Below are 27,517 nucleotides of genomic sequence, written 5' to 3'. Positions count from 1 at the left end.
CTGTCTCTTAGGGTCTAAACAAAGGGAAAGGAAAGAAGCCCAGAGACCAGAACTGACTTGCCTGAGGTCACACAGCAGGTCAGTGGCAGGGCTGGGAATAGACCCTGGTGCTCTTCAGTCACAGTGCAATGCCCTAGCCATAGGACCTTGCTACCTCTACTAATCACCTTTCTGAACCCTTTCTCTTCACTTGCAAGCCATTCCCTCTGCTGTCAGGTCACTAATGCTGCCCCAGCCAATTTCTCTCCCACCATTTTGCTGATAGTGCTTACTCCATTTCCTCTTGGCTCTTCCAGCTCATCTTACAGCGCTGAGCTCACGTTATGCATGTTCTGGTGTACTTTGCCTGTCATAATAACCATTTCATAACCTGGCTTTACCAGATCATCTGTGATGCTTTCACCTCTAAAATGTTAAAAGATCTAGATGTATAAATGGCCAGAACATTTTGGTTTCCTGTCTACATTCCAAACACACACATTTCAGCTATAACCTTCATGCATATGAATAGCGTCACCTTGGTACAACTTTAGCAGTTTAAATAATTGGTGGTGTGCAGATATAATTTGTCCACCATAATTGTGGGTATGCAAATTGTAAATACACCACAAGAAAAAGACATTAGCATGCAATTAGAAAGGCTGATGCAGTATATTAGATCTGCTGTACTGCAGGATTGTAAAGCTAATGAAAAGCAAGGAAGGACAGCAGCTTAGTACTGTAGAGAAGAGGGAGAAAGATCAGGAGATGCTTGCATTTTGTAACTGAGTTGTGTGTTTGAATATTGGTAAAAGATATTGACTAACAATCTTGAGGGAATAGAATCTATAAATAATAGATAATGCAAGAGTTGGTCTGAACTACTGTATTCCTGATGACACATTGTTGCAACTAATTTTCTAGCTTTCACCTCTGCTGAATTAGCCTGGAGATAGAGGTCTGCCAAGGAGTAGCCAGATCACTGCTGAAAACAGTGCCGTATTGAGAAGCTGCTAGAGAGGTGGGAAGTGGGAGAGACTGTACTTTGGTGTCTGGAGATTTCAAAGCTTCTTTCTGTGTTTACATAAAATATAAGAATGTGTTAAGTCCCCAAGTGGGGACTTCGTAGCTCTTCTCTATCGCTCTATATTTTGCTAATAATTATCTAGTCATTAGATACAGGCACTTTTGATCACCTGCTCTGAGGAAAGACCACTGCAGTGAGAGGAAGCTTACATTATGCTTGAATCAAAACCAGATGTAAGTACATCCAGATCTTCTGTAGCAGAGCACCTTTCATAGAGAACACTTTCTCTTCAGTTTCATTGGGGTTTTGTTCTGAGTAGTGACTAGTGCGTCATATCTGCCAACTAGGGAGGAAGAGGTGGTCTTTTGTGCACTTGGGCTCTGACTTTGAAAGCTTTGAATAGGACCAGTTGGGGACAGTTCTTATCAGAGGTGGGGAAGAGGGGGGAGAATGTATATGCTTCCTGGACTAAATCCTGTTTAATTTACTTACACGAAACTCCCAGATCTACAGAAATTAGACTTGCATTAGAGGGGATCCCAAACTGTTCTAAGTCCTTAGAAGAGAACACATTTAGCTTAAATCATTTTGTTTTGAGGACCAGTGTGATGTATTTGTGTTTACCTGTTTTCCTTTTAGGAGACACTGTGGCAGATTATCCGTTGGGCCAACAGGGCCCGTGCCCAAGGGCCCTGGTCAATTGAGGGACCCCAGAAAAATGAGCATCCCAATGCCCCGACCCCACTCCCTGAGTGGAGCACCAGGCAGGGGACAAGGCAAGCCCCTACACCCTGGTCTCATTTTCCTGGGAGGAGTGCCGGGTGGGGGCTTGGGGGTGGACTCAGGCAGAAGGGGTGTGGAGAGGTCCCCCACCTGCTGTGGCCCAGGGCCCCACAAATCTCTAACCTACCTCTGAGGAGACAGGCCACTGCAGTGTGGCCCAGCTCCTATTTTTGTGTGTCTTCCATTGATTTAAATGCAGTGCTGCTGATTTACCACAAAGGAAGTTCAACCCAGATATGTTCTTTTGTAAGTAATACGAAAGAAGCAAAAAGGAAATAAACAAAATGATTTAAGCTAAATGTGTTCTCTTCTAAGGACTTAGAACAGTTTGGGATCCCCTCTAATGCAAGTCTAATTTCTGTAGATCTCGGAGTTTTGTGTTAGTAAATTAAACAGGATTTAGTCCAGGAAGCATATACATTCTCCCCCCTCTTCCCCACCTCTGATAAGAACTGTCCCCAATTCTGTCAACATCGTTATGTTAGTGAAAATTTCTCAGGAGGAGGTTATCCTGCAACTGCCAAAAAACCCTACTAACACAAGAGTGCCTCTATACACACTTCTCCCTCTGGGAAGAGGATGAAAGAACAAACAATACATGACAGATGTTAGTCATATTGTTTAATACATAGCTGGAAGGTGCTCAGATACTATAGTGATGAGCCCAGTGTAAGAACGTATGGACACTAGAACTACAGGGTTCCTTAGACTTGCACTAGCTTCTGTCAGAGATGGCAGGCAATTCTAGGCTTAACCAGCTAGTTAAACCAGCTTATGGCTGTTTTGTGGTGCCGTTGCAGCACAAAGCACCTTGAATCTATCAATGAATCTACTTCTCAGTTCTTCAGGGTACCCACTGAGGCTTAGCACATTATAGGTAGAGACCTGCTGTGTATGAGACTTGGAGTTTGTTTAATTATCAGAAATGAATCTTCATCATAAGCTTCTCCAAAGCTATTTCATCATGGAATGCCTCTTCAGGCATTTACTATATTATTTTTTAACTCTATCATTTTCGGTATGTGGGTTTTTTGTACGCTACTACAGAGGCAGGATGAAATACTATGTACCACCCCTGTGTTTTATAAACTTCTGAGCCCCCGCAGCTGAGAGTGACTGATGCCAGCACTCCAAAGAAGCCATTTCCCAATAATTGTTGCTGGCATCTTTCATTAGCTTGAGGTTGTTAAGGGTCACCTGAAGAGAATAAAATAAACTACCAACCTTACATAATTAATTTCTACCAATCCCTTCTCCATTCAGAAGCTATGGCTTATTTCACAGTGGTGCTCAGGTGTCTGCAGCTCAGTAGCTTGCAAGCAGGGTATTTCAGTGTTTGCTGGCAGTGAAAGAGCATTTGCTGATGATTTTCGATGAGATCAAGATTTCTGTTGGTCCTTCAGATAATTTTCTGTCCTAGACATTTTTAAAACAAAAACATATTTATATTCTTGTTGTTTTGACTAAATTACGCTATTTGGGGCAAAATGATTTTGACTTCAGAAAAGCAGACTTTGACCCCCTCAGGGAACTGATGGGCAGGATCCCCTGGGAGAATAACATGAAGGGGAAATGAGTCCAAGGAAGCTGGCTGGATTTTAAAGAATCCTTATTCAGGTTGCAGGAACAAACCATCCCGATGTGTAGAAAGAATAGTAAAAATGGCAGGCGACCAGCTTGCTTAACAGTGAAATCCTTGCTGATCTTAAACACAAAAAAGAGGCTTACAAGAAGTGGAAGATTGGACAAATGACCAGGAAGGAGTATAAAAATATTGCTCAACCATGCAGGAGTGAAATCAGGAAGGGCAAATCACACTTGGAGTTGCAGCTAGCAAGAGATGTTAAGAGTAACAAGAAAGGTTTCTTCAGGTATGTTAAAAGCAGCAAAGAGTCCTGTGGGACCTTATAGACTAACAGACGTTTTGGAGCATGAGCTTTCGTGGGTGAATACCCACTTCGTCAGATGCATATAGTGGAAATTTCCAGGGGCAGGTATATATATGCAGGCAAGCTAGAGATAATGAGGTAGTTCAATCAGGGAGGATGAGGCCCTGTTCTAGCAGTTGAGGTGTGAAAACCAAGGAAGGAGAAACTGGGTCTGTAATTGGCAAGCCATTCACAGTCTTTGTTTAATCCTGAGCTGATGGTGTCAAATTTGCAGATGAACTGAAGCTCAGCAGTTTCTCTTTGAAGTCTGGTCCTGAAATTTTTTTGCTGCAGGATGGCCACCTTTAGGTCTGCTATAGTATGGCCAGGGAGGTTGAAGTGTTCTCCTACAGGTTTTTGTATATTGCCATTCCTAATATCTGATTTATGTCCGCATATCCTTTTCCGTAGCGACTGTCCAGTTTGGCCGATGTACATAGCAGAGGGGCATTGCTGGCATATGATGGCGTATATTACATCGGTGGACATACAGGTGAATGAACCGATGATGGTATGACTGATCTGATTAGGTCCTGTGATGGTGTCGCTGGTGTAGATATGTGGGCAGAGTTGGCATCGAGATTTGTTGCATGGATTGGTTCCTGAGCTAGAGTTACTATGGTGCGGTGTGCAGTTACTGGTGAGAATATGTTTCAGGTTGGCAGGTTGCCTGTGGCCGAGGACTGGCCTGCCACCCAAGGCCTGTGAAAGTGACAGATCATTGTTCAGGATGGGTTGTAGATCCCTGATGATGCGTTGGAGAGGTTTTAGCTGGGGACTGTATGTGATGGCCAGTAGAGTCCTGTTGGTTTCTTTCTTGGGTTTGTCTTGCAGTAGGAGGCTTCCTAAAACCTCTCCAACGCATCATCAGGGACCTACAACCCATGCTGGACAATGATCCCTCACTTTCACAGGCCTTGGGTGGCAGGCCAGTCCTCGCCCACAGGCAACCTGCCAACCTGAAACATATTCTCACCAGTAACTTCACACCGCACCATAGTAACTCTAGCTCAGGAACCAATCCATGCAACAAATCTCGATGCCAACTCTGCCCACATATCTACACCAGCGACACCATCACAGGACCTAACCAGATCAGCCACACCATCATCGGTTCATTCACCTGCATGTCCACCGATGTAATATACGCCATCATATGCCAGCAATGCCCCTCTGCTATGTACATCGGCCAAAGTGCACAGTCGCTACGGAAAAGGATAAGCGGACATAAATCAGATATTAGGAATGGCAATATACAATAACTTGTAGGAGAACACTTCAACCTCCCTGGCCACACTATAGCAGACCTAAAGGTGGCCATCCTGCAGCAAAAAAATTTCAGGACCAGACTTCAAAGAGAAACTGCTGAGCTTCAGTTCATCTGTAAATTTGACACCATCAGCTCAGGATTAAACAAAGACTGTGAATGGCTTGCCAATTACAGACCCAGTTTCTCCTCCCTTGGTTTTCACACCTCAAATGCTAGAACAGGGCCTCATCCTCCCTGATTGAACTACTTCATTATCTCTAGCTTGCCTGCATATATATACCTGCCCCTGGAAATTTCCCCTACATGCATCTGAGGAAGTAGGTATTCACCCACGAAAGCTCATGCTCCAAAACGTCTGTTAGTCTATAAGGTGCCACAGGACTCTTTGCTGCTTTTACAGATCCAGACTAACGCGGCTACCCCTCTGATACTTCAGGTATGTTAGCAACAAGAAGAAGGTCAAGGAAAGTGTGGGCCCCTTACCGATCGCCATATTTGGGGTCAGGAAGAAATTTTCCACCAGGGAAGATTGGCGAGGCCCTGGAGGTTTTTCACCTTCTTCTGCAGGGTAGGGCAAGGGTCACTTGCTGGAGGATTCTCTGCACTTTAAGGTCTTTAAACCACAATTTGAGGACTTCAGTAACTCAGACATAGGTTAGGGGTTTGTTACAGGAGTGGGTGGGTGAGATTCTGTGGCCTGCATTGTGCAGGAGGTCAGACTAGATGATCATAATGGTCCCTTTTGACCTTAAACTCTATGAGTCTAAGAGTCTATGAATGAGGGAGGCAACCTAGTGACAGAGGATGTGGGAAAAGCTAATGTACTCAATGTTTTTTTGGGCTCTGTCTTCACGAACAAGGTCAGCTGCCAGACCATTGCACTGGGCAGCACAGTATAGGGAGGAGGTGACCAGCCCTCTGTGGAGAAAGAAGTGGTTCAGGACTATTCAGAAAAGCTGGACGAGCACAAGTCCATGGGGCCGGATGCACTGCATCTGAGGGTGCTAAAGGAGATGGCGGATGTGATTGCAGAGCCATTGGCCATTATCTTTGAAAACTCATGGCGATCGGGAGCAGGGCCGGCTCCAGGCACCAACATTCCAAGCTGGTATTTGGGGCGGCAATCTACAAGGGGCAGCAGTCCCTGTTGTTTTGTCCCCAAGCAGCACGCTGAATTGCTGCTGTGGGCGGGGGGGATGGATGGCAGTCCGTGTGCCTTTAGGGCAGCAGGCTCATTTCCGCAGCAGCGGCAATTCGGTGGCAGCTTCTATGTTTAGCTGTCTAGGGCTGCTTCAACTAAACATAGAAGCTGTCGCCGAATTGCTGCCGCTGTGGAAACGCGCCTGCTGCCCTAAGGGCACAGGGACTGCCCCGCCTCAGCCCGCCGCAGCAATTCAGCGCGCTGCTTGGGGCGGCGAAAACTGTAGAGCTGGCCCTGATCGGGAGAAGTCCCGGATGACTGGAAAAAGGCTACTGTAGTGCCCATCTTTAAAAAAGGGAAGAAGGAGGATCTGGGGAACTACAGACCAGTCAGCCTTACCTCAGTCCCTGGAGAAATCATTGAGCAGGTTCTCACGAAACCAATTCTGAAGCATTTAGAGGAGAGGAACAGGAACAGTCAGCATGGATTCACCAAGGGCAAGTCATGCCTGACTAACCTAATTGCCTTCTGTGACGAGATAACTGGCTCTGTGGATGAGAGGAAAGCGGTGGACATGTTATTCCTTGACCTTAGCAAACTTTTGATACGGTCTCTCACAGTGTTTTTGCCAGCAAGTTAAAGAAGTATGGGCTGAATTAATGGACTATGAGTTGGACAGAAAGCTAGCTAGATCATTGGGCTCAATGGGTAGTAATCAATGGCTCCATGTCTAGTAGACTCCATGTCAAGCAGAGTGCCCCAAGGGTCAGTTCTGGGGCCGGTTTTGTTCAATATCTTCATTAACGATCTGGAGGGTGGCCTGAATTGCACCCTCAGCAAGTTTGTAGATAACACTAAACTGTGAAGAGTGGTAGGTATGCTGGAAGGTAAGGATAGGATACAGAGGGACCTAGACAAATTAGAAGATTGGGCCAAAAGAAATCTGATGACGTTTAACGAAGATAAGTGCAGAGTCCTGCACCTAGGACAGAAGAATCCCATTCACTACTACAGACTAAGGACCGAGGGCTAGGCAGCAGTTCTGCAGAAAAGGACCTAAGGGCTAGAGTGGATGAGAAGCTGAATATGAGTCAACAGTGTGCCCTTGTTGCCAAGAAGGGTAATGACATAAATAGAAGCATTGGCAGCAGATCGAAGGATGTGATCATTCCCCTCTATTCGACATTGGTGAGGCCTTGTCTGAGGTACTGTGTCCAGTTTTGGGCCCCACAATACAAGAAGGATGTGGAAAAATTGGAAAGAGTCCAACGTAGGGCAACAAAAATGATTAGGGGGATGGAGCACATGACTTATGAGGAGAGACTGAGGGAACCGGGATTATTTAGTCTGCAGAAGAAAAGAATGAGGGGGGATTTGATAGCTGCTTTCCACTAACTGAAAGGGAGTTCCAAAGAGAATAGATCTAGACTCTTCTCAGTGGTAGCAGATCACAGAACAAGGAGTATTGGTCTCAAGTTGCAGTGGGGGAGGTTTAGGTTGGATATTAGGAAAAACTTTTTCACTAGGAGGGTGGTGAAGCACTGGAAAGGGTTACCTAAAGAGGTGGTGGAATCTCCTTCCGTAGAGGTTTTAAGATCAGGCTTGACAAAGCCCTGACTGGGATGATTGAGTTGGGGATTGGTCTTACTTTGAGCAGGAGGTTGGACAAGATGACCTCCTGAGGTCCCTTCCAACCCTAAGATTCCATGAGTCTGAGATTCTATGAAAATGAGATGTGTGTGTATTACTGAAATATTGTAACTCCTCCTTTAATCACCTTGGCAGTTACAAACACTCATCATTTATCCCTTTATAGAGGACTTGTAAAACCTCACTGAGATTAGCTGGGCAAGCCAGTCTTCAAGAAGTTCTTTTCTTTTTTATGAGACTAAGGAAGTGATGAAAAGACTCAAGACTTGGTCTAAAGCTCATTGAAGACATTGGGAGTCTTTCGATTGACTTTGTTGGTCTTTGGATTGGGCAATAATAACTTATGCACTGAGCATCTGGACTGCAGAGAGCCGTATGGCTCCATTTCTGTGGTTCTGTGATTTTTCAAAGTGTTCTTTACATCGACATGTTGGTATTCTTTGTGGTGCAGGGAGGCTCCAGCTGAGGAGCTGCTGGAGTCCTGTGGGACACCAGATCTTTGCAGATCTCTTGGTAGTGCACCAGATGTATCATGAGCTCAGGGGCAAGCACTGTAAGTACGGTGATGAGGTGGCTGCCCCAAATTGGTAGGTGAAGGGTTAAAGCCACCCTGGGATGTTGCGTGGGAGACAGCCAATGAGGAAAAGGTTTATAATGCTAGCCAATCAGGAGAAGCTTTATTGGAACAGCCAATCAGGGCCAGACGGACCCATATAAGAAGGGGCTGCTGAGCAGAGGAGGGGGTAGTTACTCCCTGGAGTTTGAGGGAAGAAGACTGGCTGCTTCGAAGGCAGGAGCACCATGGACAGGGCAGTGCTGGGCAGGGACAGCAGAGTAGGAGAAGCTCCAGAGTTAGGGCTTCTAGACTGAGGCCCTGATACAAGGACAGAGGAGGTGCTGGGGCTGTGGGGAAGTGGCCCAGGGAAGGAGATGGCAGAGTTGGAGCAGGGACAGTATATGGCTTCCAGCTATAGGGTCCCTGGGTTGGGACCCAGAGTAGTGGGTGGGTCTGGGTCTTCCCTCCACCTTTGCCCCCATTTGCCACTGAGGGGAGTGGCTGGTGAATGGATAGCAGTTTGCCACTGAGATGAGAGGCTAGAGTCGGGACTGCAATTTGCCACTGAGGTAGGTGTCCTGGAAGGGGGGAAAGAACTGAGTGGAGCACAGCTGGCTGTGTCCAGAAGCAGACGATGCGGTTGGGGAGTGACGTGGGTCCTGGACATGGAGACAGGAGTGACAACAGGCGAGACTCCACCTGAGGACAGTGCACTTGCAACCCCGAGCTAATTCTCAGAACTCCCAGCAGGAGGCGCTGTGGGGGTGAGTCAAACTCCATCACAGTACTTAGCTGCCAGGCTGTGTGGACTTTAGCACGTGGTGGAGTCCCACTAAGAACTCATGGTTCAAGTGAAAGGATTCTTTACTAGGTATGGCAGAAAGGACAGGGTGCATACAGCCCAGAGACAGTGGCTTAGTCAGTTACAATACAAAATAGACAGTGATTCCTATTTGGGCCCTAGAACAGCTCACTAGATAAGTGTGTGGATACCTGTACCTTATGCACCTCCTCAGGCCTAGTACTTCGAGGTCCTTTTTAGTCTCCCTCTTTATCAGAGGGAAATTAGGTATCAGCCTGTAGATCCCAGTGACCAGGGCTCATTCCCATTGGAGGTGGTTAGTTTGGGGACCCTCACCTTTGTCCTGCTATCATTCAGATGCAGAGGGTGCCTCATGTCTTCTGATTGTGGGCTGCCCCCTTTGTGGATGACAAATAGGCGATAGGCCCATCCTACAGCCCCCTGTATACTGCTTACCCCACTCTTTATGAGCGCAATACCCACTTTCCTTTGGGATAAAAATTCTGACGTTGTGCAGGTGCTGTGAGAACGAATGCAATAGTGGTGAATGCAATAGTGGTGAAGTGCTTAGACGAATGCAATAGTGGTGAAGTGCTTAGACTGCATCTTTCTGTGGATCTTTCTGCATCTTTCTGTGGATCCTCAGTTGTTGATACTTCCTCTCAGGCACTGCTCAGACATGTATCCAGCCTCCCTTTGCTCACCTACTGGACTCAGGTCCCAGCTCTCAGGCTGCTGCTGCAGCATCCTCAGAGAGTCTGCTCCCGTCCTGGAACAGGTCTCTTTAAAGAGCTCTTTGCCCTGTTGATAAGAAAAAGAGACTGGCATCTGCTCTCCCCACTGTCCCGCTCTACAGCCCCCACCCCACTCCAATATCCTATGACTTGTATAAGAAGAGAGTGAGAGGAATGAAAAGTAGTTAACATACTGCTGAGCAGCTCCATTACAATAGCTTTGCATCATGGGTGAAATTTGCCCCTGATGAGAGGGCCAGCAAAAGACCTATGCAAGAATTCAGACTCATTTAAGCCCTCAAAACAGGCCTTAAGTGATGCATAGGTCATGCATCAGGGTGAATTACACTCTCCAGGAGTAGGCAACCTTAATGGCTTACTTTAAAACTGGAGTGAATTTCACACTGGGAGTCTCTCTTGACATCTGTGTGCTCTCAGGGAATGGGAGGACAAATTAATGACAGAGTTCTTAGAATAGTTATTATTTATGATTTTACGGCTCTCTGACATTTTCTGGGCACTTTACAGATGAAAGAGAGAGACAACAACCCTGGACTGAAGATCTTACAACCTAATATTAGGTGTGATGTAATGAGGGAAAGTAAAGAGTGCTCTACAACAGGCATTCTCAACCTTTTTCTTTCTGAGGCCTCCCCAACATGTTATAAAAATTCCACGGCCCACCTGTGCCACAACCATTTTTTTTTTTGCATATAAAATCAGAGCCAGCATTAGGGAATAGCAAGCAAGGCTGTTACCTAGTGCCTCACATCACAGGGAGCTCCGCAAAGTGAAGTTGCTCAGGCTTTGACTTCTGCCCCAGGCAGGGGTCGGCGCCACCATGTTGTGCAACAGACACTTAACAAAATTACTATACTTAGTGATGGACATGGGGGATGGGGTGTTATGACGTTCAGTCATGCAATTTTTTGAAAAATTACCACAGACCTCAAAATTTTTACCATAGACACTTGTGTCTGTGTATGGAAACAATGACCTCTGGCCCCTGGTGGCAGGGTTCAGGGCCTAGGGCTTCAGCCCTGCATGGAGGGGTTTGGCTTTCTGCCCTGGTCCCCAACAAGTGTAACACTGGCCTGTTTGGCAGACCCCCTGTAATCTGTTCACGGGCCCCCAGGGGGCCCCGGACCCTTGGTTGCGAGCCACTGCTCTACGAGAGAGAGGTCTGTACATAGTTGCTAGAAAATTTGCCAGTAGACGGTGCTCAAGAATATGCAGCATTCTGATATTTTATAGGGATAAATTCCTGGTCATTAATGAAAGTAGCTAAGCATGGTCTAGACAGTATTTGGTCCTGCCATGAGGGCAGGGGACTGGACTCGATGACCTCTCGAGGTCCCTTCCAGTCCTAAAGTCTATGAGTCTATGAGTCTATGAGAGGGCACTTGTGGGTAAGAGCAGAGATTATTCAATTCCAACAGCTGTTTCTAGGTCCCGATTTGAAATCATACCAAGAGATAAGTAATAAATAATGTAAATTATATGAAGATCCAGGATTTTCAATATGTACAGGTCAAACATTTTATTGTGAAATCTGGCTACAAGGTGACTCTATCTAGATCTTTAACTACATTTGAACAGTTGACTGAGAAGCAAGCTGGATATATACAATTTCGACTGAAAAAGATGTTGATAAGAAAATAAACCAGATGAAAAGATGAGAAAGGGATTTGGACAAAGATATTGATGAGTGGGTCTCTATATGGAGATGGGGATATACATCTTCAATTTGTGTAGCTCATAAAGACTTAAAATAAATTACTACATAGATAGCATTTGATTCTAGTTTAGATCCATCATATGTTTGCTACTAGGGAGACACTCTATTTGAGGGATTGCAGGGAAAGGGGAACATACTTGCACATGTGGTGGTTATGTCCTGGAATTTGATGGTTTGGGGAGGAAATTATTAAAGAGATTAGTTTTCTGACAAAATGCCAGCTTCCTAGAAATCTCTTGACCTGCTTATTCAATACTCTCGTACAGGATATACATTTTAAATGAATGAAAAAATAATTCCATATTTATTTCCATAGCTAGACTTTGTGTTGCACATTATTGAAAAAAATGTGACTCTGTCTCCTGTGGAATTGTAGATAGGATGACCAGATAGCAAATGTGAAAAATTGGGACACCTTTTTTTTTTTCAGGGGGGCAGGTATCAGTGTTCCCTCTAATTTTTCCCACCCATGTGCAGAATGAATTTTGTTATGTGCACCAATGTGGAAGTAATGTGTCACAATCACCTCCACATTGGTGTATATAACAAAATTAACAGGGTGGGGCTGGGGCCGAGGGGGCTCAGGCCTGGGGTTGGGGTGCAGGGGTGTGAGAGCTCTGGCTGGGGAGTGCGGGCTCTGGGGTGGGGCCAGGGATGAGGTGCACAGGGCTTGGGCAGAAGGTTGGGCTCTGGGTTGGGGCCGGGGATGAGGGGCTCAGGGCTGGGGCAAAGGGTTGGGTGCAGGGGGTGTGGGCTCCGGTTGGGGGTGCGGGCTCTGGGGTAGGGCTGGGGATGAGGGGCTCAGGGCTGGGGAAAAGAGTTGGGGGCTGGGGGTGAGGGCTCCCTCTCCCTCTCCCAGCTGCGGAAGCTCTGGGGCTGCAAGATAGGTACCCCTCCTCTAGCCCCAGCAAATCTGGTCAGGGGGCCGTCCTAGCCGCAGCTGAGGAAAAGGCCCGCTCCGGGGGTTGGGTCGGGCTGCCGCAGCCATGGCTGGGCCCGGGCCGCTCCAGCTGTGGTAGGTCCAGGTTGCAGGCTAAGTTGGAGTCAGGGGAAGGGCTCCCCTCCCATGGCAGGTTGGGGGCCGGGCTAGGTGAGGGCTGGGGAAGGGGCATGCAGCTTGCAGGGATCTTAGGTGGGTATAGTTGCATATATAAGTCAAAGCTTCTAATATCCAGATGGTCCCGATAATATCAGGCTGTCTGGTCAAAGTAAATGTGCTATAGTAAAATATGGACTGTCCTTGCAATGGAAAAGCTTTCATAGCAAGTACCCACACAAGAGGCTAGGTATTTAGTCAAACGAGGCTAGATATTTAGAAATGTGGTCACCCTTTAGTGCATATTTAAAGGAGGAGGGCTCTCCAGACAGCACCCCAGAATCTTTAGCCAGGTTCTTTGAATATTAACCTGATTCTGAATAAGTAATAAGTAATGAACAATACAGTATTGTAAGGTTTTATTGGAATGTTGCCTTAATAAAATGCAAAAAAATAAAAATATGTGCAGCACTGTTCATAGGCTTGGAAGGACCAATAAATGTTTTTGTGAATGGTAAATGGTTCCCTAGATACAGCTCTTTACATGCAGCTCTTAACGAGGGTGAAGAAGGATAAGAGGTATGAAAATATGATCACATTGTTACTCACTTTACACACATTTATAATTAAAATTGTTTTCTTTAAATGAAGATAATTATAATTATTTATAGCACAGAAGCATGGAGCGGCCCCAGCTGAGATCAGGTCTCGTGTACAAACACATGAGACAGTCCTGGCCTTGAAGAACGTGCAATTTAGAGACACAAGACAGACAAAAGGTAGGAGGGAAAACAAAGGCAAAGAAAGTCAAAGTGATTTTCCAAAAGCCAGAGGCAGAGCCAGTAACAGAACATACATCTCCGGAATCTGACGCCTGTGGCCTATCCATTGGGCAATACAGCCTCTCTATGATCATTAACTTACTTCCTATGGACATCCTAGGGTAGGTGCTGATTTGCAGCTGGTCTTTGTTGTTTAATTTATTTGGGAGTCTATTTAAATTCCTAATGTAACTGCAGTGTTGAGGGTGACTAATCAACCTTGACGCAGCATAAGGAAAACTGCCACAAGACAACTGGAAAGCTTATAGAGAAAGAGGGAGAACAACTGCAGGGTAAAGATTCAATTTCCTAGCTACTGAAGGATCTGGTAAGCTGAAACCAGTCTATTTGGCTGAACTGTGTGTATTCCCAAAAGCCAGCCAGATGCTGGAATGACACAGAGAGAGAGAGAAGATCCCAAGAGAGAAAAGAAAAGTCTTAACACAGGGAGAAGGAGTGTGTTAGTTGTAAACAAAAAAGAAAATAAAAAAGGGATAAAGGCTAAAAGAAAAGTAGAACATTCCGTAGCAGTGTGCAAGGAAACTCCATAGGGAGGCAGCTGAACAGACCTGAGAGGGAGCAGTAGAGACATTGAAGTGCTTTGAAGGCACTGGTTTATTTAAATAAAATTCCCCATGCTGGTATCTGTAACAAGACCTGTGGGACAGTGGAGCTCCTGCACTGAACAATATGAGTGCTCTGTAGTTGCAAATGTCACACCAGAGCACCAGCTCACACCCCAATTCCTGGGTTGACTGGGAACTCTGTTGCACATTCTAATACAACTAGACAGCTCTGGAACAAAAATCAATACAGATACTGGGCAAGAGTTTAGTCACATTGCACTCTGAGACTGTGGGTAACTACTGCCAAGAGGTTCTGTGTTCATAGAAGAAAACCAAGAAGAGAAGAGGAAAATGGTTTCACAGTTTGTGGCATTCTTAAGAGGAGCTTGCTAACAGCTGTGTTACATAACACCCTTTGCAGCATGCTAGTGAGTGGTTTACACAGTGCCTGGTCTCCAAGCCGCTGCTCACAACTAGAGAGATGTGGAAACCACCATTTCTTTTACCATTGTTGCAAGGGGATTACAAATACTGAATACATCTACAGAAGTGCACACTGTAGCAAGACTTTCAAGCAAACAGGCAGGTAGGAGAAACTGTTACTAGAAGCAGCCAGAGATCTGCTTGATGCCCACTACGGAATGTTCTATCTAGAGACTGTGTGCAATGCTCAGCCATTGTGGTCTGTCAGACCACCTGATAAGTGACAATGAACCCCGTTTATAACTGATGAGTTCATACTTTTATGGAGATTAATGGTGAGCATCAGATCAAATCAGCACCATTCCATCCAGCCTCCAAAGATTAGAAGAGACTCAATATTTTCCAGTTGACTAACAGATTTTAAAAACGGACAGGACCATAATGATCGCCTAGGCTGACCTCCTGTCTATCTAATCTATCTATCTATCTATCTATATAACACAGGCCAGAGAATGTCATCCCTGTAGCTAGCCCATTAAGGTATGGTTGAACTGGAACATCTCTTTTCAGTAAGCCATCTGATCTTGATTTAAAGACTCCAAGTGATAGAGAATCTAACACATCCCCAGCTAATGTATTTGCAGAATTAACTACCTTCATCATTATTCCAGTGCTGTACTTTGCCGACTTGAACTTGTGATCTTGTTAGGCCTTTGCTAAACTAAAAATTCTCTCTCAGACAACTAGTTTCTCTCTGTGCAGGTACTTGGAGACAGTTAAGGTACCTCTTAATTTTCTCTTCAATAAGCTAAATAAATCAAGCTCCTTTATTCTCACATTATAGGGCATGTTTTCTAGACCCTGAATCTTTGATGTGTAAATCTTTTCTGAACCTTCTTCAATTTTTCTAAACATCCCTTTTTTAATGGACACCAGAACTAGGGTATAGGCCCTGCTCCGCTACTAACTTGTTGTGTGACTGTGGACAGATCATTTCCCCTTCTTTTGTCTTGTCTATTTAGACTGTAAGCAAAGACTGTTTCTTACTCTTTGTTTTTACAGTGCCTGGCACCATGAGGAGCCTTCCAATGCTACTGTAATTCAATAATAAAAGTACCTTGTTAGTCCTTTTTGCCATGGGATCATGTTGGGAACTCCCATTCACTTGGTTGTTTACCATGACCCCAAAGTCCTTTTCAGAGTGATTACTTTCCAGAATATGTCCTGTAAGAATAAAGTCCCACATCTTGCAAGGTATAAATAATTAAATAAGCTTTATTATTCTTCACAAGTAAAATAAGTAGTTCATAAATGCCTACTAGTTTATTATCTTATCAAAACAATAGCACCTGCCACTGCAAAGAACTTCATCACTTCTAGTATTTGGACAGCAGCTGGGTATCTATTTTGACTTACTGAAGCCTCAAAGTTGGCATCAGACCAAGAGGCACAAGTATTTTACGTTGACATGCGCTATGAGCCAGAAAGGGAGTTTTCAAACCCGGCCAAACAGTCTTGGCTTGTAACTGTGCTACACGGGTATAAACCGGTTCTTTCTTTACCCTTCACCAGGGCAAAACATGTACAGTGGACACACAAAATTACTTGGTGAAGACAGTTTGATCAGCTTTTAACAGGTGCTATAACCCCTTCATTGAATGAATCAGATGAAAGTTGAAAAGTTACACATCCAAATGATGTGGAGGTTCTGTGACATTGTGTCAAAAGTTCTTTCATTCTGGAACCAGCTCCATTATTGCTCTTTATTGATCATCTTGCACCAACTTTGTTTTCTGGGCTGTCTTTTCTGCCGTTATGCCTATTTCCTGTGCACTATGCACAGATGACAGTTCCAGCTTCTTTCCACAACCTAGAAGCCATTCAGTAAAAATCAGATCTCATTCTCATTTGAATTTAGAATATAAGTGAGAATACCCTGCCACAGACTTCCTGTGTGATCTTGGGCAAGTCATGTAGTCTATCTGTGCTCCAGTTTCCCTATCTATAAATATAATAGTGCTTCCCCCACAACAGAGGAGCTGTGAGGGTATAGGCATTAAAAGATTGTGAGGTGCTCAGATACTTTGGAAATGGGTTCATAGAAGTACCTAAGCTAGATAGCCCTAACTAGAATCCTAAATTGTCTAGCCTCATTTTATATGTAGTATGAGTCTGCATTAACAATTGGGAGCAGGGCTGGCTCCAGGCACCAGCCCAGCAAACAGCTGCTTGGGGCGGACAACGGTGAGGGGCGGCACGTCTAGGTCTTCAGTGGCAATTCGGCGGCAGGTCCCTCACTCCCTCCCGGAGCGAAGGTCCCACTGCCGAATTGCCGCTGAAGATTGAAGCGGCGGCGATAGAGCTGCAGATCGCAATCACCCTTTTTTTTTCTTTTTTTTTTTTGCTGCTTGGGGCAGCAAAAACGCCGGAGCCAGCCCTGATTGGGAGGAATATAAATACACATATATACATGCTAAAAGCCAGCTTGTTTAGAGAAAAGATTGTAAACACACATCACCAAAGAAACACTTACTGATAATTAAAAAGCTGCACTGTATCTATTGCTACCATTATCTTTAAAGGGATTCTGCTTAAAAGGCTGCCAAGAGTAATCCTCAAACTAAAAGGAATATACCGTACATGGGATGCGCCTAATGTTTTGTGGCAGCTAGTAAATGGCCAATGGTATCAAGTGGTTGAAATTTACTTGTTTAATTATAAATAGAATTCTTGCACCATAATTATAAGACTTGAAATCAATGGAAAGCAATTGGATTATAAAGGAGTGTTGCTATTATGCTATATAAGTTATTGGCAGACTGAAACCATTTATAATCTAATATTCTACCCTCTAACATGGTTTATTGTTTAACTATAATACAAGAAAGTTAATTCACTAATTACAGATCAATAGACTACCTGGTGTTTGTTCTACTATATGAGACAGATACTAGATATAACAGTTACTTATTTGCCAATGGAAGAAAGCTTACTCATCTGACAGTGTGATATTTTAATTAATTTGGTTTCATAGAACAGAGAATTATTCTGCTTTCAGTTACCCCTGTGTAAATCAGGAGCAACTCTGCTGAAATTACTGTATTTGCATGCATGAAAATCGGATCAGAATCATGCACATTGACTTTTCTTCTTTATATGGTTGTCTTCTGCTTTAATTATCAGCTGGAAGAAGCCTCCAGTTAAATAACACAATTCTAATCATATAGCTTGTAGTCTGAAAGTTGTATTTGTTCAAATCTTGCATTGAGATTACCAGCTCATGATTTTGTCTGATTGCAATTGAAAACCAGTTATGTGCAAAATATTAATCTGACAGAATTTTGGGGAATAGAAATTAAAATCAAGAACCCTTTAAAGCAAAAAATGAAAATAACTCACCCTAGACAGGTTAGTGATTGGCTTAAGACTTTAAAAAGTGGGTTTTTTTCTGAATCAGTGGATGTTTTCTTTATCCAATTAAACATCTTTTACCACTTTTGACCCCTTCCTTTACTTGACTCTTCCCTTAATTTTGAAAGTTGAACAGATACGTGACTTGTTAGAACTGGGAGCGTAATATTTTTACCCAATAAAACATTCCCAATTTGGAGTTTCTCAGCATATTTCTCACCCAAAAATGTGTGTTACTACCTGGAGGCAAGAGAATTGAGATATTTTTTAAAGAAGGACAAAAAGAAAAATAAAGAAGGAAAATCACTTTTCTGTGAGTGTTGCACTATCCTTGAACTCTACATGCTAAAGTATTTTGTGCTTATTTATTCATTATTCAGCTAAGCTCACCAGAAATTCTTTCACTTGTAACATGCCACAGGGAATGTTTTTGATTGGGAAAAAATCTTTCTACATATATTATTTCCCAAGGTAGAATTCTTACTGCACAAATATCACTTGGTTATTGTTTTTATCCCTATTAAAGTTAAAGAAAATAAATAAAATTTTCAGTTGACTCAATTTTTTGTTCATAAGGACTTTGTAATACATGGCATCAAAATAACATTTTTGTAGATGACTCTCATTTAGTGCTTTATGATTTAGCGAGATGCCTTTTTTCTTCCCACATGGGAAGTGTCAGAGTGATAGACAGAAAATACACAATTTTCTTAACCATCTAACTACTCCTGAGAAAAATCAGCACTGACCTTTCAATTCACACTTGAATTTTCAAAATTAACTTATGATTTTGGGTACCTAACTAGAACCACCGTAAAGGGACCTGATTTGCAGAAAGTTCTGTGCAGCCACACTCTGCAAATCTAACCATCAGAGGAGTGAAGTTCTGGAATAGCCTTCCAAGGGGAGCAGTGGGGGCAAAAGACATATCTGTCTTCAAGACTAAGCTTGATAAATTTATGGAGGGGATGATATGATGGTATTTTGGCAATTAATTGATCTTTGACTATTAGCGATAAATATGCCCAATGGCCTGTGATGGAATTTTAGATGGGATGGGATCTGAGTTACTACAGAGAATTCTTTCCTGGGTGTCTGGCTGATGAGTATTCCCCACATGCTCAGGGTTTAGCTGATCTCCATATTTGGGGTCGGGAAGGAATTTTCCTTCAGGGCAGATTGGCAGAGGCCCTGGGGGTTTTTCGCCTTCCTCTGCAGCGTGGGGCATGAGTCACTTGCTGGAGGATTCTCTGCACTTTGAAGTCTTTAAACCATGATCTGAGGACTTCAATAGCTCAGGCATAGGTTAGGGGTTTGATACAGGAATGGGTGGGTGAGATTCTGTGGCCTGTGTTGTACAGGTTGTCAGACTAGATGATCATAGTGGTCCCTTCTGACTGTAAAGGGACCATTAAGGGGTCTCAAATTGAGCACTCAGACATAGAGACACCTAAAATCACTAGTTCTTTCTGAAAATCTTGGCCAGCACACAGTGAACTTTGACTATATAGCTGTCATATTGTCTTAGAATCTAATGAAGAATGATGGACAATTAATTTGCTTATTTGTATTGTGATGGGGCAAAGCCAGATGGCTACAGTAAAGTACTGAGAAACAAGTATGTTAGCCCCAGGCTAAACAAATCCCTAGTACCCTGGTAACCAAATGGCAGTTGCTCCAGGTTAAGCACGGCACCTGGGGCCAATTAAGATCTTTCTAGAAGGCAGTAGAGATAGCTACTTTAATTAGAACACCTGCAGCCAATCAAGGCAGGCTAATCAGGGCACCTGGGTTTAAAAAGGAGCTCACTCCAGTCAGGCAGGGAGGAGCCAGAGGAGAAGGAGTGTGTGAGGAGCTGACCCAGACTGTGGGTTCCACCAGAGGGGAAGATCACTGAGGTGAACAAATCCGCCTATAAGCGCAGGACCCACTAAGGTAGAGGAGGAACTTTGTCACGACTGGTGTCAGCAGTGGGATTCTTTGGTGTGCACAGCGCGGCGGGAAAAAAATAAGGAGGGTGATTTAAAAAAAAAAAGAGAGAAGGTTTATTTTTTTTTTTCACCACAATGGACGATTTAGTGCTGGCACTGATACAAGCCACAGCAGCGCAGCAGGAGGCTACCCGTGTCCAGGCAGCCACCCAACAGGAGGCAGTGCGGCTGCAGCAAGAAACTAATCACCTGCTGATGGACCAGTTTTCTCAAGACCGAGCTATGTTGTGGGAACTGGTAAACCAGGTAAAGACACTTACAGAGCTGAACCGTGGCCATGATGGGACGCGGCTCATACGGGCCAGCCATTGGCTGCAGAAAATGACGTGGGAGGATGATGTAGAGGCATACCTTCTGGCCTTTGAGAGGACAGCCCTACGGGAGGCCTGGCCTAGAGATCAGTGGTCTGGCATCCTTGCCCCATTCCTGTGTGGGAAGGCCCAGAAGGCCTACCATGATCTGCCTGAAGAGGCTGCAGCAGACTACCCCCAGCTGAAGGCAGAGAGTCTGGCCAGATCTGGGGTAACGACTGCAGTGCGGGCCCAGCGGTATCACGAGTGGAGGTACCAGGAAGACAAAACCCCGCGGTCCCAACTGTATGACTTCATCCATCTTGCACGAAAGTGGTTGCAAACAGAGTCCCGGAGTCCGGAAGAGATACTAGAGGTTCTGGTCATTGACCGCTACATGAGGGCACTGCCACCAGATCTCTGCCAATGGGTAGGCCAGAACGATCCGTCCACCTATGATGAGATGATCACGCTGGTAGAAAGACGCATGACAGCCAGGGAATTGACCCGACTACCTAAGGAAAGACCCTTTCGTAGCAAACACCCAACCCCAGCCCTGGAAGGTGGGACAGCCAAACCCCTGGGGAGTCCTAGGTGGAGGAAGAGGGGGGCCGAAAACCAGCGGAGACCCCAGAAGGAAGGGATTAGCCTGAGTGGGGGAAACCCTGAGACTAAACCCCCTAACCCACATGATAGGGGAATGATTAGAAACAATTATAGATGTTATGCATGTGGGGAGTGAGGACACATAGCAGCACAGTGTCCCAGCACCGAGGAGCCTATGCAATGCAACTTGGGAGATTGGCAAGTCCCATGCTCCCTTATCCACCTTGCGGGCATCGCATTAGCCCCGCATAACTACACCAGGCCGGTGAAGATAAATGGAGTAGAGACTACAGCGCTTGTGGACTCGGGGCGTGCTATCACCCTTATATCGGGTAAGCTGGTAAAAAGTAGCCAGCTGCTACAAGCCAAACGTGTAGCAGTGACATGCGTGCATGGGGCCATGAGTCATTACCCCACCATCCCAGTGGAGATAGAGGTTCAGGGGAACCCCATTGAGGTGACAGTGGGCGTAGTTCCTAAACTCCCATATCCTGTAGTCATTGGGAGGGACTATCCAGGGTTTGATACTTTACTTCCCCCAGAGAGGCTGAAGGGAGATGGGGACCCTGTTGGCAGCGACTCATCGTTGGGGGAATGTCAACCCTCAATGTTTTCAGAGTTTTCTCAGGATCTATTCTCAGCCCCCCAAAAGGCCCGGAAGACAAAAAAAGAAAGGAAGGCTGCGAAGGCCTTGGGAACCCGCATCCTGACCCAGGACCAGAAGACCGCGCTAGTAGGCAGATGGACACGAGCAGCCATCAGAGAAACTACCAACACGGAAAGTGAGCCGGAGGCTGGCCCCAGCCATGATAGTGATGAGCCGTTGGAAGAAACAGAAGCTGGCCCCTGGGAGCTCAGGCAGGTTAGTCCTGGGAGAGAGACTTTCGGGAGGGACCAGGCAGAGGACCCTAGATATGATAATGTCAGGAAAGAGGTGGCTGAGATAGATGGGACACCAGTGGAGGGGAAGGACTCTACTTTATAGTGAAGAAAGATCTCCTGTACCGTGTGGTGCAAATGCAGGAGCAGGAGATACATCAACTTCTGGTGCCACAAAAACATCAAAAAGCCATATTGAGCCTCGCCCACAGTCATCTGTTTGGAGGACACCAAGGGGTAGAGAAAACCCAGGCCAGGATCCTGCGGAGGGTCTTCTGGCCAGGAGTACATGAAGATGTCAGGCGATACTGCACCTCTTGTCCAGAGTGTCAGCTACCTAGTCCTCGCCCACACTTGCGGGCCCCTTTGATACCTCTTCCAATAAGAGAGGTACCATTTGAACGCATAGCCATGGATCTGATTGAGCCCCTAGAGAAGACAGCTCGGGGCCACCAAAATATTCTGGTTGTACTAGACTATGCAACCCGGTACCCAGAAGCCATTCCCCTATGCAACACAGCCTCCAAGACAATAGCTAAGGAGCTACTACAGATCTTTTCCCGGGTTGGGCTACCCAAGGAGATACTGACTGATCAAGGGACACCTTTCGTGTCCAAGTTGATGAAAGATCTCTGTTCATTGCTCCATGTACAAACCCTACGGACCTCTGTATACCACCCACAAACAGACGGTCTTGTGGAAAGGTTCAATAGGACCCTCAAGGCCATGATCAGGAAAGTGGTGAGCCGAGATGGGAAAGACTGGGATACCCTATTGCCTTACCTCATGTTTGCCATCCGGGAAATCCCACAAGCCTCCACAGGTTTCTCTCCATTCGAACTACTATATGGGCGCCATCCCCGGGGCATATTGGATATAGCCAGAGAAGCCTGGGAAGAGGAGCCAAATCCCGGAAGGAACATAGTCGAGCATGTACTACAGATGAGGGATCGGATAGCTCGAGTTACACCCATTTACGGGAACACTTGGAGAAAGCACAGGAGACCCAACGAACCCATTATAACCACCAAGCAAAGCTTCGATGGTTCCAACCAGGGGATCGAGTAACGGTCCTGGTGCCCACAGCAGAAAGCAAGCAGTTGGCCCAGTGGTGGGGACCCTACGAAGTGATTGAAGCCGTGGGAGAGGTAAACTATGAGGGGCGGCAGCCAGGCCACAGGAAACCTGAGCAAATTTACCACATCAATCTTCTAAAACCTTGGCATGATCGAGAGCCATGCTTAGTCACCCAGGAGACCCTTCCACAGAAGGATAACTTACACGAGCAAGTGAGGATATCACCCGACTTGACGCCAAATCAAAAGGTTGAGGCAGCCGACCTGATTAATCGCAGTCGAGATGTGTTCTCTACAAAACCGGGGCGGACGACGACTGAGACCTATCACCATATCTGCACGATCCCCGGAGCCAAGGTAACACTGAGACCCTTCCGAATCCCAGCAGCCAAAAGAGAGGAAATCAAGGCTGAAGTAAAGAAAATGTTAGAATTAGGCGTTACTGAAGAATCCTACAGTCAGTGGTGCAGTCCAATAGTTCTAGTGCCTAAACCTGATGGTACCATGAGATTCTGTAATGACTTTCACCGACTGAATGAAGTATCCCAATTCGATGCATACCCCATACCACGCTTCGACGAACTGGTTGACCGACTGGGTAGTGCCCGATTCTTGACTACACTGGATCTGAAAAAAGGGTATTGACAGATTCCCCTGACCAAAGAAGCTAAAGAAAAGACAGCATTCTCCACCCCGGATGGGCTATTCCAGTACACAGTCCTCCCTTTTGGGCTACATGGGGCCCCAGCTACATTCCAGCGCCTCATGGATAAGCTGCTGTGCCCCCATACTAGTTATGCAGCCGCATACCTAGATGATATCATCATCCATACTGCAGACTGGGGAACCCACTTGGAGAAAGTTGAGGCCGTACTACGCACCTTAAGGCGGGCTTCTCTCACCGCTAATCCCGCTAAATGCTCTATAGGACTAGCAGAGGCTAAGTACCTGGGATATATTGTAGGATGGGGTATAGTGAAGCCCCAAACTAATAAGCTAGAGGTGATTGAAAACTGGCCCCGGCCGACCCGAAAGAAGCAGGTCCGTGCGTTCCTGGATGTGGTAGGCTACTACCAACATTTTATTCCCCACTTCACCAGTAGGGCAAGTCCTCTAACGGAACTGGTGAAGGCCCGAGGTCCAGACATGGTGAAGTGGACTGACGCAGCATTCATAGACCTTCGGACAGCTCTCTGTAATGACCCCATCCTCATAGCCCCGGACTTTACCAAGGAATTTATTTTGCAAACAGATGCTTCTGAGGTGGGGTTGGGGGCGGTTCTGTGGCAAATGATTGGAGAAGAAGAACACCCGATCCTCTACCTAAGCAGAAAGCTGCTCCCAAGAGAACAGAAGTATGCAGTAGTCGAGAGAGAATGCCTTCCTGTCAAATGGGCCATGGAGACACTGCGTTATTACCTCTTAGGCCGATGATTTACTCTTGTGACAGACCATGCACCCCTTCAGTGGATGCAGAGAAATATGGAAAAGAATGCAAGGGTCACCAGGTGGTTCTTATCCCTCCAACCATTCCAGTTCCACATACGGCACAGGGCTGGATGCCACCACGGCAACGCTGAGGGTCTTTCATGAGCACACTGCCTGGCGTCCCAAGTTGCCCAACCCTACGGTGTTGAGCGGGGGGGGGGGGGATATGTGATGGAGCTCACTCCAGTCAGGCAGGGAGGAGCCAGAGGAGAAGGAGTGTGTGAGGAGCTGGGAGCAAGAAGGCAAGGAGCTGAGAGTGAGAGAGTGTACTGCTGGAGGATTGAGGAGGACAAGTGTTATTAGACACCAGGAGGAAGGTCCTGTGGTGAGGATAAAGAAGGTGTTTGGAGGAGGCCATGGGGAAGTAGCCCAGGGAGTTGTAGCTGTCATGCAGCTGGTACAGGAGGCACTACAGATAGCTGCAATCCACAGGGCCCTGGGCTGGAACCCGGAGTAGAGGGCGGGCCTGGGTTCCCCCGAAACCTCCCAACTCCTGATCAGACACAGGAGGAGCTGACCCAGACTGTGGGTTCCACAAGAGGGGAAGATCACTGAGGTGAACAAATCCGCCAATAAGCCCAGGACCCACTAAGGTAGAGGAGGAACTTTGTCACAGTATTTTGGTCAGATTTACAAATCCTCATTTATGTATTTAAAAATCTTTTTAGTGTTGTATGCCCTAAAATAATATTGATAGGAAGTCAAATTACTGCTTCTGCCGCCAACTAGAGATGGAATACAGGTCCTCCCTGCTTAACTGAGGTCAGGTTCCCTAAAGCTCTGGATTAACCAAAGAAGATTAAGCTCCCTGCTGTATGTTGCTAAGTTCTCTAGGAACTTGCAAGTGAGAGCCAGAGTGTAAGAGTAACCTTTTGCATCAATGGACCCTTGTAGTGTCCCTTTTGTAAACCTAATCCAGGTGACTAGGGCTTGGAAATAAACTTTATTGTAAACTCCTTGGGTTAGAGACCATTTTATTGTTCCGTGTTTGTACAGCACCTAATCTGATTGAGTCCTGACCCATGACTAGTGCCCTACCAAATTCACGGTCCATTCTGGTCAATTTCACAGTCATAGGATTTTTAAAATAATAAATTTCATGATTTCAGATATTTAAATCTGAAATTTCACTGTGTTGTCATTGTAGGGGTCCTGACCCAAAAGGGAGTGGGGGTGGTCGCAAAGTTATTGTAGGGTGTCATGGTATTGCCATCCTTACTTCTGTGCTGGATGGCTGGAGAATGGCAGCTGCTGACTAGGATCCGAGCTGTGAAGGCAGTGCTACTTGCCAGGAGCAGCGTAGAAGTAAGGATGGCATGGTATGGTATTGTTACTCTTACTTCTGTGCTGCTGCCTTCAGAGCTGGGCCATCAGCAAGCAGCTGCCACTCTCCAGCCACATATTGCCACCCTTACTTCTGCGCTCCTGCTGGCAGTGCTGCCTTCAGAGCTGGGCAGCTGGCCAGCAGCCACAGCTTTTCAGCCACCCACCTCGGAAGGTGGGTGGCTGAAAAGCTGTGGCTGCTGGCCAGACCATGACCCCTTGACAATAATCTTGCAACTTCCCCCCCACAACCCTCTTTTGGATCGGGACCCTCAGTTTAAGAAATGGTGGTTCACCTGTGAAATCTATATAGTAAAGGGTAAAAGTACACAAAAGACCAGATTTCATGGCGGAGACCAGATTTCACGGTCCGTGATGCGTTTTTCACAGTCATGAATTTGGTAGGTCCCTACCCATGACTGAGGCTTCTATATAGTATAATTATACAAATGATAAATAATAATGACAACAGCTTTTAGCTGGACTAGAGAATCAAATTATTTGAAGTATAATTGATTATCAGATCAATGCAAAGTTCTTCTGAGAAATGAATTTGACAATGTGAAGAATATTGGCTATTTCTAGTGAAAAGCTTCTCAAATGCAAGTGTTAATAAGCATAGAAAGAACTAAGATGATGTAATTAAAATGCACAAACCATAAAGACAAAATTCAGTAGTAAACAAATGGCAGGGACCAAATTTGTTTGTAATAAATGTGCAGGCAAGTGCAACAAAATGGAAAGCACGAGTGATGTAGTGTCATACAAAAGATAAGGGCAAATATTTTGATCATACAGATGGAGGATAAATCTCTGAGGGGAATTTATAAAATGGGTTTTGGTTGGGTTCTTTAATAAATCTACAGAGAAAAGATCTGTAACAGATTGGTTTGTGACACTGGAAATTAAGTAAAAGTGAATTTCAAAACAGGTTCTGAAGCTGCATGTAATGCAAACACAGCAGATATATGGAAAATATTACTGCGTGCCAGGTACCAAAATTTAAAACTAAGCTCATTTCACGTAATGGATGCATAATAAGACCCTAGGTAAAGCCCTTTTGTATATCTGCATAAAGAACAAGTATCACTAAGAATTTGAAAGAGTAGGTTCCATTTGTACTAACGTTGAATTGCAGTCTGTAAATGCGGATGCCCTAACGTGGATTACTTGACTATAAAACAGGGTGTAAAAATACAACACATACCGTCCCATTGGACCTCAGAAACCAAGTGAAAAGTGAACTTGACTGGCTGGAGTAATTAGATGTTGTGTAAATTCGGACACCAATTGACCAAGATAACAGTATGGTCACTATCAAAAAAATAAAGAAAGTTAAGATTTCTGTAGATCCTAAAGGAAGTGTTGCCTCCTTAGGATAGCTCAGGCGATCATGTCTAGGCTTCAAGATACAGGAGAAAAGATTTAACATGCATCCTACAAGCTCTGAGTGGTCATGTCCCAGTTACAATATATGAGACTGGTGTCTGGTGGCCTTCATTTCAACAAGCCCGACGGGTAGGGAATGTTGATGTGGTCAGATACAAAAAGGATGTATCTGCACTTTGCTATTAAGACATACCACAAATCCTTGGCCTTCTTACTGGGATCCAGGTTACCAGCTAAAATCCTTGTGTGATGAGAATACAAACCTCACACTGGGCCTGAACTTAGCCACACCCTTCAGAGCTTGCCAAGCATGTTCCGACTGGAGGAGCAGGTGAAAAGGGGCTCATCAGTCCAGGAAAAGGGCGCTGGATAGGATGCTGGAGGGAGAAACCATTTTCCAAGAAGCCGAATGAAAGATTGGCCATTGGCTAATTAGAGCCATTGGCCATTATCTTTGAAAACTCATGGCGATTGGGGGGAGGTCCCAGATGACTGAAAAAGGCTAGTGTAGTGCCCATATTTAAAAAAGGGAAGGAGGATCTGGGGAACTACAGGCCAGTCAGCCTTACCTCAGTCCCTGGAAAAATCCTGGAGCAGGTCCTCAAGGAAT

General features: G+C 45.5%; 1 protein-coding gene and 1 long non-coding RNA gene across 6 annotated transcripts in view; one reads left to right on the top strand and one right to left on the bottom strand.

Moving 5' to 3' along the window:
• The window catches only part of NRG1 (neuregulin 1), an 834,377-nt gene that overhangs the window by 121,481 nt on the left and 685,379 nt on the right, over window positions 1-27,517 (top strand). The gene's annotated exons all lie outside the window — the stretch shown is intronic.
• LOC127046830 (uncharacterized) overlaps window positions 4,513-27,517 on the bottom strand; it is a 727,940-nt gene continuing 704,935 nt past the window's right edge. The window contains exon 3 of the long non-coding RNA XR_007773209.1: window positions 4,513-4,840. This is a non-coding gene — a long non-coding RNA (uncharacterized LOC127046830). The remainder of the gene's footprint in view (window positions 4,841-27,517) is intronic.

The sequence above is a fragment of the Gopherus flavomarginatus genome, chromosome 3, assembly GCF_025201925.1.
Source record: "Gopherus flavomarginatus isolate rGopFla2 chromosome 3, rGopFla2.mat.asm, whole genome shotgun sequence".
In the NCBI taxonomy this organism is placed as follows: domain Eukaryota; kingdom Metazoa; phylum Chordata; order Testudines; family Testudinidae; genus Gopherus; species Gopherus flavomarginatus.
This window is presented reverse-complemented; position numbering and strand designations above follow the sequence as displayed.